The sequence below is a fragment of the Triticum dicoccoides genome, chromosome 2A (genome assembly GCF_002162155.2).
Source record: "Triticum dicoccoides isolate Atlit2015 ecotype Zavitan chromosome 2A, WEW_v2.0, whole genome shotgun sequence".
Classification (NCBI taxonomy): domain Eukaryota; kingdom Viridiplantae; phylum Streptophyta; class Magnoliopsida; order Poales; family Poaceae; genus Triticum; species Triticum dicoccoides.
In genome coordinates, this window is record NC_041382.1 from 54,177,151 (window position 1) to 54,188,332 (window position 11,182).

General features: G+C 43.5%; 1 protein-coding gene across 1 annotated transcript in view; it reads right to left on the reverse strand.

The window, feature by feature from the left end:
* Positions 1–10,755, reverse strand: part of LOC119353170 (disease resistance protein RPM1-like) — a 20,584-nt gene extending 9,829 nt beyond the window's left edge. The window contains exons 1-2 of the mRNA XM_037619761.1: positions 10,670–10,755; positions 6,083–6,164 (exon numbers count right to left, since the gene is read on the reverse strand). The gene's annotated coding sequence lies outside the window, so the exon portion shown is untranslated. The remainder of the gene's footprint in view (positions 1–6,082; positions 6,165–10,669) is intronic.
* Between the last annotated feature and the right edge of the window lie 427 nt (positions 10,756–11,182).

Here is an 11,182-nt window from a genome sequence, read left to right on the forward strand (position 1 = left end):
CATCTCCTTCATTACCTCCAGGGCCAGAGTGCCGCTTCGAAGGCAAGTCGTCTTCAGCAGCAAGAGTTCGACATGAGTTGCAGGAAAGCGTAGGGGCGAGAGCATTTCCCCAAGAGGTTCCGTCCCCGGTGGCCATGTTCTTGGTTCTTGCGTGTAGGCGAAGATCATAGGAAGAAGAAGGGACACATTGCATTTCTTGTTATCTTTTTTCTGGTCCTTCTTGTAATTTGGTAGGACCAAGTTGTAATTTGTTTTGTCTTTTAGGTCCTCATGCTAGTTATACCTCGGTGATATTAATGGAATAGCAGCTCAGGTCATTTTGGACCCTTTCCCGTTTCAATTTTTTAAAGAGTCAATTACACCATCGATGCTAGAACTTGGCATAAATGATCACTTTAGTGCTAGAACTTGTGGTGTACATATAAGTGGTTCAAAAACTTGGCTTGGCGGTGAAAATATGGTTTTGTATACGCCTGTTGCGTTGACTAGGTGAGCCTGCTCGGTGTTATTTTTTTTCTAAAGAGAATTCATGTGTTATTTTAAAACATATTCATACAATTTAAAATATTTAAGAATTATAAAAATGTTTATATGATTTAAATAGCACTCAATCATAATCTGCAATCCAATGGCGCATTAGGCTCGTATTTATTTTTCATACATATTTTATATTTAATTTTAGTTAGAAATATGTAACTTTTTAGTAAACACATAAAATTTATTTAAACACATGAAATCTTTTAAAATAACCTAAAATTTTCTTAAACCATTATCACTTTTATATACTACATGAATATGATATTAAAAATCAGGAAACAAATTAACATATTTACGAGTTTACTTAAATATATAAAAAAATCTAAAAGTATTTTAATATTTTCTTAAAATGTGATCACGTTCTAAATCACAGTTTCTTAAATTCAAAAGTTAATTATATGGGTTTTTGTTAAATTTAGTACATGCATATGTTTTGATATTAGATGAACATTTTTAATGTAATTTATTTTATTTATATGTACATTATTTTTAACGCATCATTATAATTTAGAAAAATTTAAAATGCAAAAAAAAGTTGTTGAAATTTTCCGCACTGACTACAGTTCAGTTTAGTCACACAATCCTTTTGTGTTATATAGTCATAAAATTTAATTATATGGATTTTTGTCAAATTAGTACGTGGGTATGTTTTGATGTTGTATGAACATTTTCAATGTAGCTTATTTTATTTATATGTATATTGTTTATAACACATGATTATAGTTTACATAATTTTTACAAAATTCAAAAAATGCAAAAAATTAATATGTTGAAAATGGTTGCGCTGACCGCAATTCAGTTTAGTCACATGATCATGTTGTGTTATATTCATAAAGTGTAATTTACATGAAAATAAGTTGCCTTGTTAGTTACGGTGGAATGTCCAGGCACTTATTTAACATTATGAGGTTCCTGATTCGAGTGACCATTCATGCACTGATTTTGGAATTAAAATTGTTTAGTCAAAATATACTCCCTCCATTAGAAAATATAGTGCACCCGCGTTTTCCAAGGTCCAACTTTGATCATAAATTTAACCAACGAGACCGACTGCGGCGGAAGAAAAAATTATATAATTAAAAACTTCTTTTGAATATGAATTTACTGATATAACTTTTGCTCCCGCAGCAGTCGGTCTCATTGGTTAAATTTATGATTAAAGTTAAAACACAGAAATAGAGAAAACACTATATTTTGAAACAGAGGGACTTAAGTGACAAGAAGTCTGCCTAAGTGTCGCCGGTTCAAACCTCTGGCGGACCATTTTCTTTTCTGTACTTTTTGTGAGAGAGAAAAATATATCACAGACTTTTCACAAAATAAGCAGGGCACACGCCCAGCCCAACCCTTTCGGCCCCTGAAAATGGGCTCCTGGCCATGTTGTAACGCTAAGTCAGAGCTGCAGGCGTATACAGTATCATATTCGCACTGTCAAGCCAAGTTCTTGAATCACTTATATATATACCACAAGTTCAAGCAATAAAGTTGTGTAATTGACTCTTTTTTAAAGGACAACGCTAACGCCCACACGTGTGGTGAGAGCGAAACCCGCCCACACACCCTTTAGTACACAGACTGCACCACGTCACCGCATGCATGCATGTGGGAATCTTTTTGGATTTCCTGTTTTTAAATGTTTTATCTCTTAAATAAAAAATTCGATTGAAGATCCGTTTTCACTATTAAATCTCTCATGATGAGATATTCGAAACTAGATCTCATATCAATATATTTCGATGATTTTTTCGGTTAAAAGTTGCCATGTCTATTGCACATGAATTGCCATGGTGTTTACACTGAAGTTGCCATGATATATTTCAACTATTTTCTTCTACATTTAAAAATAAATCTTGACATCTATAAAACAGGAAATTAAGAAACTAGACTTGTCATGAATCATAAACTAATATTGCCATGATACATGCACTTAAAATTGCCATGGTTCATACAGAAAATATTTTTCATGATCAAAGTACTACAGTTGCCATCATCAAAAAACTAAAATTGTCATGCTCTACAAACTGAAATTGCCACATGGCAACTTTAGTTTAAGCACTATGGCAAGTACAGTGTAAACATCATGGCAACTTCTGGGTAAAAAAAAAATTCATCAAAACATATCAACATGGGGTTTAGTTTTGAAGATCTCGTGAAGACGGATTTAATGGTGAAAACGGATTTTTAATTCGACTTTTTTAATTAGGAGATAAAACATTTTAAATCCGAAAACCAAAAAGATTTCTGCTGATGTCATCTGTTCACATGTGGCAAAATGAGTGTTAAAGAAGGCGTGTGGGCAATGTGCAAGATGTCACACGTGTGGGTGTTAGTTTTTTCGTTTTTAAACTAAAACAGTTCTAACTAATGTGACTAGTTTTATGTTTTCCTTTTTTGGATTACCAAAAAGTGTGGAGTTTTTTTAGATTACTTTTGTGCTCTTTTTATGGCTTGAAAGATATGGGGTCAAGAAATATCATTTACTTTGTTGGGAGGATGTTAGTCGACCCAAAGATCAACCATATTTGGGTGTGATAAGTATTGCGATTGAGAATTTTAGTCTTTTATGTAAATGTACTTGGAAGATAGAAAGTAAAGAAAGTGAATGGCAGAATATGATTAGAGCCAAGTATTAGGACACAGAGTATGGCTCAATATTTACCTTCTCTAGTTCACTTGGCTATTTTTTCTTAAAAGAAATATTCCACAGTTGGTGTATAAAAGTGAAGGGGGATGGGCGCACAACTAGGTTTTGGAAATATACTTGTCTAGGGGATAAGCCTCCCTGTCAAACCTTCCCAAAGTTGTACATTGATGCTTTTAAGTCGGAATGTGACAGCAACCAAAGTGTTTTATTTGGGTGTTAGTCAAATTAGGTTTAAAAAGTGCCCTCATCTGGAAACTATACAGACGTGGAACACTTGTTAGATATGTGCAGTCATGTTGTTTTGTGTGAAGAACCTCATAAAGTTAGTTGGATCCTGACAAAAAAGTGACTTTTCAGTTAAATCCCTTTACACCTATTTGATCACACACCCAATTTTATTCTGGAGGATGAGGACTCCTCGAAAGTTCAAGGCTTTTATTTTATTAAATGACAAGAATAGAATTCTACTAAATCTAATTATAACCATCTGAAAAAGGTTTGAAGGGGCTAAAGAGTGGGAATGCCATGCATGGTGATAAATAGAAAATTGATCACTTGGTTTTCTTGTGTCCTTTGGCCCAAATCTTTGTAGTGTGATGGGGAGTGCTCTCGGAAAAGGGGTCGTCCTTCATCCCTATATGTTTTATGCAAGAATTGGCTTTGTAGCTACTCTTGCAAAGATGGAGTTGTGGTTTGGTAGGAATAGCTTGCTTACTTTGGATGGTGTTAAGGCCGAGAAATAGAACTTGTTTTCAAAGATTTACGCCCGTAGATCCTACTAATGTGGTACATTCTATTTATTGACTCTTGGATTCCTAGTTAATTTTGTTGAAAGCAATGGTGAAAAAGCTTGGATTGCAGATCACCTTATTGGATTCTTCCCCAATCATTAAAAACGCCTAAGAGGACGAAACGCTTCGGCCTGCCCCCGCGTCGCTCCCGCTGGGACGACACGGGTGACGACCCCAACCATAGCTCTTCCACCTCCCCCACCTTCCTCCCCCTCGCCGTCGCCAGAGCAGGCCGGCGGAAAAGCCTGCGGCTTCCGAGGAGGGCGGGGAGACGCACGTTGGTTTCTCTCATTCTGGCAACTTGGTGGGAGCTCATCTCGGTGGGGGGGATTGGAGGAGGTCACAGATGGCTTCAGCTGGCGGCGGGGGAATCAGGGGATGTTTGTTTACAGGGACTTATTGGTGTAAAGTCCCTTTTAGTCCCATCTAAACCAAACAGGAGGGACTTATAAGAACTTAAAGTGGGCATTTGGGACTTATGAAAGAAGACCCTCAAGGAGAGTCTTTTTGTGACTTTTAGTTGTAACATGGTCTTTTAGTCCATGTTTAGTCCCAGAAACCAAACAGGTTGGGATAAACCAAACAAGAGGGACTTATAGGGACTTAAAGTGGGCATTTGGAACTTATGAAAGAATGCCCACAAGTCCCTATAATTCCCATGTAAACAAGCATCCATGTAAGTCCCTACACCAATAAGTCCCTGTAAACAAACATCCCCTAAAAAAAGTCTTAGGACTTATGAACCAAACAGGGCCTCAGTGGTCGCAGCGCCCGTGTCTGCATGTCGGTGGCGCCTCGGATCTGGGTCGACTGGGCTTCGGTCAGGACGCTGTCGATGGCAAGTTTTGCCGGCGGCGTGCGGCTGGGAAGATGGCGTTGCCTCTTCCCTAGTGCGGCACGGCAGGGTTACTTGACTCGGGCCAGCGCGGGCATAGGTCGGAAGCCTGCCCTGCGGGCTAGGTCTGGCTCTGCTGGCTGTGCGCGGTGGCCGCTTGCGGCTGCTGCCATGCTTGCCCCTCTGTCATGTCCGTGCGGCCTAGATCCGGGCTAGGCGGGTCTGAATTTGGTGCCGGGATGCTCCATCTGCGTAGGTGAGCTCGATGTGGTCGAATTTGCCGCCGTCTTGCGAACTCGTGGATGCCAGGGCGGCGGCTCCGGAAGGTGGATCATGCATGTGGCTCTTCGGCGAACGACACTGCGATGGTGATGGCTTGTCCCTTTTGGCCGTGTGGGCAGCGAGGAGTTGGCGGCGGGGGATCCTGGTGCTGGTGGTGTTTCGAAAGTGGCGGCTCCCAGATTGTGTTCTGGAGGTCTGTTTTGGTGTCGGCAGGTGGACCATGTACTATGGTGTGGCGGAGATGATTTCGGGCGAAATTCCAGCGCTTCGGCGCTAGCTGGGGTGATGCATGTCGGTGTTGTGACTCTTTAGAGCATTGTGGTAACCTCCAAGCACGAGAGCTCCGGGTGAAAACCCTTGACCACTTCGGTCTCAACGATAGCGGCGTTTGGTGTCGTTATCCTTGGGGGGGGGGGTCGTGGAGATCCGGTACTCGGTTGTCGCGGCAAGTCGACATCAGCGGTCAAGCGCATATCCTGACTCAAAGCTTCTTAGGCCCTGGTGTTCGGTGGTCTTCTATCTTTTACATGTGACTTAGTTGTCACCATGCTCGAACCTTGTTGTCGACTAGCACGATCGGCGCTCCATGGCCCGGAGCGAGAGGACATGCGGTCCTCTCCGACGATAAGTTGGTGTGTGTGGTGCAACGAGATCCGGTGCTTTCCCGAGGAGGCGTGTTGGTGACACCTTGTCGCTTGCCTAGGGGGTTTCTTGGAGGGGTGTGTCTACTCCTGTTTTTATTTTTTTTATCGTTGATCTGCTTTGTATGAGGGTTCTCTCATCACTATGTGTCAGTTCGGCCGTGTGGTTTTATTTATAAAGCAGGGCGAAATCCTGTTTCGAGGAACGCCTAATAGGGAAGAAATCACAGAGAGGGAAAAAAGAATGCCAAACATAATAAATTTCAGATTGCAATTAGTTGATTAATTTGCCAAAAATACTTATGGAATACAACTAAACTTGCGAGTATTTCACAAGAAATTAATGGCGTACCTACTGAAAACTTAGCTCTGCAACCCTGTTTGTGTCTCGCCAAGTACAAACTAGAACAACTATTCACATTGATGTCAGTCACCTGCATTAAAAATATATGCAAAATGATTCTTTAAATTATAGTCCTAGTTAGAAAAACTTCAGTATGTAGCCAAACTACAATACGATGTAAAAGATTTCCAAAATTATAAACCTGTTGTTGGTACATAATGACAATATTTAGTGTAAGTTGACCAATGGTGTGACTCGAAAATACAACTTTGTATAACCACAATGGAAAAAGGAAACAATTCAACTCATGGCGGCATATATTTGAACTATATCACTCATTATTTATTTACTTACTTATTAATTCATTCGTTTGCCGAAGGTACATAAAGTTATATTTGAAAAAAATGCTTTGTTGGACCATCTTACATTATCTTCACGATGCTCCAGTTATTTTTATCATGATTTTTGAAAACTTTTAGACTACCAAATCCGTTTAACTAACTCTATGTTGTGGTTAACTAGTTATAGTTATAACCCAAATAGTATATGCACGATAGAGCGTGGGCACAATGGTAGTTCGATGTATTTTCTCTGCATTTATATTTTATACATATTTTTCAAAACGTCTCCCTCGGTGGGAGCCAGATTCCATTGCCAACTAATAAGATCCCCAAAGTGGGTGGTAATGTATTTTTTCGAGAATACACCCCGGGAGGTGTATTAATCATATACCCTGAGAATACACCTTTGGAGGTGTATTGCCAAGAGGCGCTGCCGGAGGAGCAAGTACTGCTGCCAACAAGAGGTGACAAGTCCTCCAGCCCCATAAAAAGCCTAATGTCCTACCTGAAACCAAAGCGGCAACGGCTCCGGAAAGCCAGAAACATCGCTGCAGCACAACCTAGCTAGACGCCATCTCTCATACTCGTCGTTGATCTTCGTCTTAATGTCGTCCACTTTCGGCACGGCCCCATTAAAGACCACATCATTCCGGTGCCACCAAATGCACCAAAAGACACGGATAATAGCCGTTCAAAGAACCTGCCCGAAGTTGGTGAGGCATGTCTGCGAAGTCCACGATTGCAACTCTTACTTGCCACGTAAGCAAAATTTCTTGAAGAGCGATACGTTACTAGCTAAGTTATTCTCACTATGACTAAACTTAATTCCCCTTCCCCCTCCCTTCTTAATTCCCATGCCCCTAAGTCAATTAGGCTAGCCATAGTGGGGGTAACTTAGGTAATAGCTTAACACACATCAAGACAATTTTGCTTAGTGGCAAGTATTTAATAAAAAGAGAGTTGTTTGGAGTAACATAATATATTATAACATAGCGTTTTCCGAGGTAAAATGAGTCTATAAAACAATAAATGAAACAATCTATGACACTACTACTAAGATACTTTGCACTATGAAGATAGTAACTTAGACTAGTGTCATGCATGACACTAATATAAGTTACTCCCCACTATGACCAGCCTTATGTACTCCCTCCATTTTTATATACTCCCATTCCCTATCAACAACTACCCCAACCATACAAGCTGTGCTAGTTTTTGTGTGGCTGTACTTTATATCCAGCGACGCCTCTTACGTTAGGCTGCCTCCAGTCTGCCTCCAGTGAATAAATAAATTAGGCTAGCCCAATTGTCAGCCCATAAATAACACAGGAGGGAGACAAGGGACGCAGCAGCATGGCTGTGCATGGGATTTTTCTATTTCTTGGTGGGTCCACCTTGGAGGCAGCTGGGGGTCTCCATACACTGCGGTAATTTCAGCAAAATTAGAGGCAATGCATACGGGGCCCACGTTAGAGGCATGATCGCCTCTACACACTGCTGATGCTCGTGCATAGCAGCACTTTGCCCGGCTTGGACGGACTCGACAGCGGAGCCTACCAATGCCACGCCACCACGAGGAGACGGCCAAGGCCGCACGGCCGTGGTTTGGCCTAGCGCCACACCTGGCTCCCCCCCTCCACTTGCGGGAAGGAAGAACCTCGCCGGAGTCCGGAACGCCACGCGAGCACGCGAAACGGAGTTGGAGAGGCCCCCCGCGCCGATGGCCCTCAACCCAGGTTGGCCCCGCTATCGTTGTCATCACCACGGCCATTTTCGACAGAGGATCGGTCCGTGCACACCGTCATGCGGACCATGGCGTTGAAATCGAGCAGGGAGACCCCCTGCGGGATCAGCGCCTCCGACGGAATGAGAAGTTCGTCGTCCTCGTCGCCGAAGTGCAGCGCCACAACTTCTTGTCGCTCGGTACCGCGGCAAGGGTCATCCGTCCACGCCAGAAACGGCCCAAGTTCGCCCGGCTTGCGGTCTCCGTACCCAGCCTTTCCACCCAGGGCCGACGTCGACCAATGGCACTCCAATCACCTCCAGATGGATATGGTAACGTAAGTTGCGTCTCGTCGCTTGCAGCTGTCGATTCCAGGGACTGAACCTCAGCGACAAGTCCAGACCATCCTACGGGCCTTGGTCAGCCACCAGTTCCCGGTGTTAGACACCAATTGGAGATATGTCGGCCAGCAACGGTGCACCGATAAGTGCCCCTCCAGCGCCAGGAAGGGCACATGTCTACGCGTGTCGGAGACGTACGCCACCAGGGTCCACCCTCTGCTCCGCCGCCTCCACCTTTCTCCGGTTATAGCAGACGCCTGCTAGATTGGGTGGGAGGCAGGCCCCGGCACCATGAACGACGATAGAGGGCGCCTACGCTTCCAAATCCTGCCAGCGGTCTGCCCGGAGGTGTTGCCCCTCACCGGCTCAGGACGAACGACTAAGGAGGCCCGACGTCGAGTAGGTTCCGTGCGAGGCAGGGTACCACCCTGGGACAACGACAGCGGCCAGCACCCTCTCTGGGCTGGGGCTGGCATCCCGCCCGACGTCGGCCGCAGTACGAACCGCCGGGAAGAGCCGTCCTCCGACGAGGAATCATCTTCTGCCATGTCGGACCCAGAAATTTGATTTTCGGTCAAAAAAATAATTTTCGGCCGAATTTCGGCTATCTCACCTGGGCCCGTCATATGTCCCTTTCGGGGCCAAAAAAGTTTGGCCCGTTTTGAAATTTCTGACCCGGCCCAACTTCTAGAGCATTGTGTGTACTGTTTGGGTGAGACAAAACCACGAACAGAGCGACTTAACCGTAAAATTTTCATTTTCCTCCGTCCTCCTATGTGCGCCGCCGCCGCTGCGCTGGGCACATCACACGCGAACCCAGCTTCTCCGACCGTTCGAACAAGGCACTTCTCCTCCACGGCTCCACCCCTCCACCCATCACTAGCCTCCTGCTCTCCTCCACGGCTCCATGCCTCCACCCATCCACTTCCTCTACGTTGCTTCTCCAAGATTGTGGCAGAGGAGCTGGCGGTGCACGAGCCGACCAGTTCAACGGAGGCAGGAGCAGGGGCGACGGCAACAGCATGGAGGGCCGCTATACCTTTTCTCTGCTTGATTTCAAATTTTGGTTAAAAATTTCGGCCAAACTTTGTCTTAATTTCGGTCAAATTTTGTTCAAAATTCAAATTTTGTTTGAGCAATTTCGTTCGAGATTTTGCTGAAATTTTTTAAATGGCCGAAATTCGGCCATCTCGGACAGGGGCGAAAAAAAATGCAAACCGACAATAAAAACTCTGGTCAGACCACCTCCTGGATCTCGCAACACCTGCGGAGGAGGCCACCTCCGAAGACGCCCGCTGTCTCCGCAATTGGCCCGCAAATTTCCTTCACGTGAAAATCTGAGCAATCACTATGTCTAAGGCTGGTTGTGATGGATAGTATCATAAGTTAGTTTCATGCATTCATGCATATGATACTAGTGTATGATAGTACCTTCTTAATGCATAGTATCATAGATGTTTTTATTTATTGCCATGCATGACACATAATAATATAGCATTTATTATGATACAGTATCATAATATAATACTCAACCATCTCTTTCTTCATTTAATCCTATGCCATCTCATCAAAACTGCCTAGTTGGCATGCATGATACTAGATATGATACTCCCATTACGACCAGCCTAAGGGCACCTAGTCGTTTTGGAGCCTGTAGCGTAGATAGACTCACAACTTTTTGATCACAAATTTCACTAATAAATATATTCACAGAAACAGTTCGATAATCATTCGAGGTTATTTAGCTCATTCAGTACAGAAACAGTACGTCTATGATGGATTATGCGAGTTGCCCTTCTTTCTTCCGCACACGGGATCATCATCCTAGCTACTACCAGGCAATCCTAGCTAAATATTATTCATCATCCTCCTACGTATATACTCCCTCTGTATCAAATATAAGACGTTTTTTGACATTATCATTGTGTTAAAAAAATCCTATATTTTGATACGAAGGGAGTATGGAACACATTAATTAATTATATAGCTAGGGAGAAGGAACGTATATTTGATCCTAATCCGGAAATATATACGGTTCAACTCCGAAAATATAGCTAGGCAGAGAAATCCCCCGCCGCAGAAAAAACAATTCACAAGAAAAATCTTGCTACATCGATCTGGGATGCACACGCATGTTCAGAGAAGGATATCCATGAAAAATAACGGAGCAGCAGGAAGAAGAAACGCAAACCTGTTAGGGACGATCCATGGAGTCCATGTGCGCTTTGTGAGAGAGGATGAGGACGACCTGTTGGCCAATCAATATGTATGTACTATATCTATGCTCCGGCACTGGACCAGCTCTCTCGCGCGTTTACGTGCTCATCTTCTTCTCTGTTTTAGCTTCGGTGACTTTCACCAACCATCGCCCGTGTGCACTCTCCACTTGCCATTGGACTAAGAATATCTTCAACGGCCGCACAAAAATCTCGCGCCCAATAAAAATTATAGCGCGACACTTTATCACTTTTAGTGTGTCGGAACCGACATTGCTTTAGCAGACGCCTAAAGACATGCACTTAAAAAGCAGACAGTGCAAATTGTGTGCACACGCGTAATCTGAAGCTCAAAATATGCTGCGCGCGATAGCTTTTTTCAGCGCGCGTCCAAAACTTTTTAACGCTACAGCATCTACTGAAGCTGTCGAGCGCCCAAAAAACTAATTTTTAATGCGCGGAGCTCTTTTTAGGCGCCTGTTGGAGAT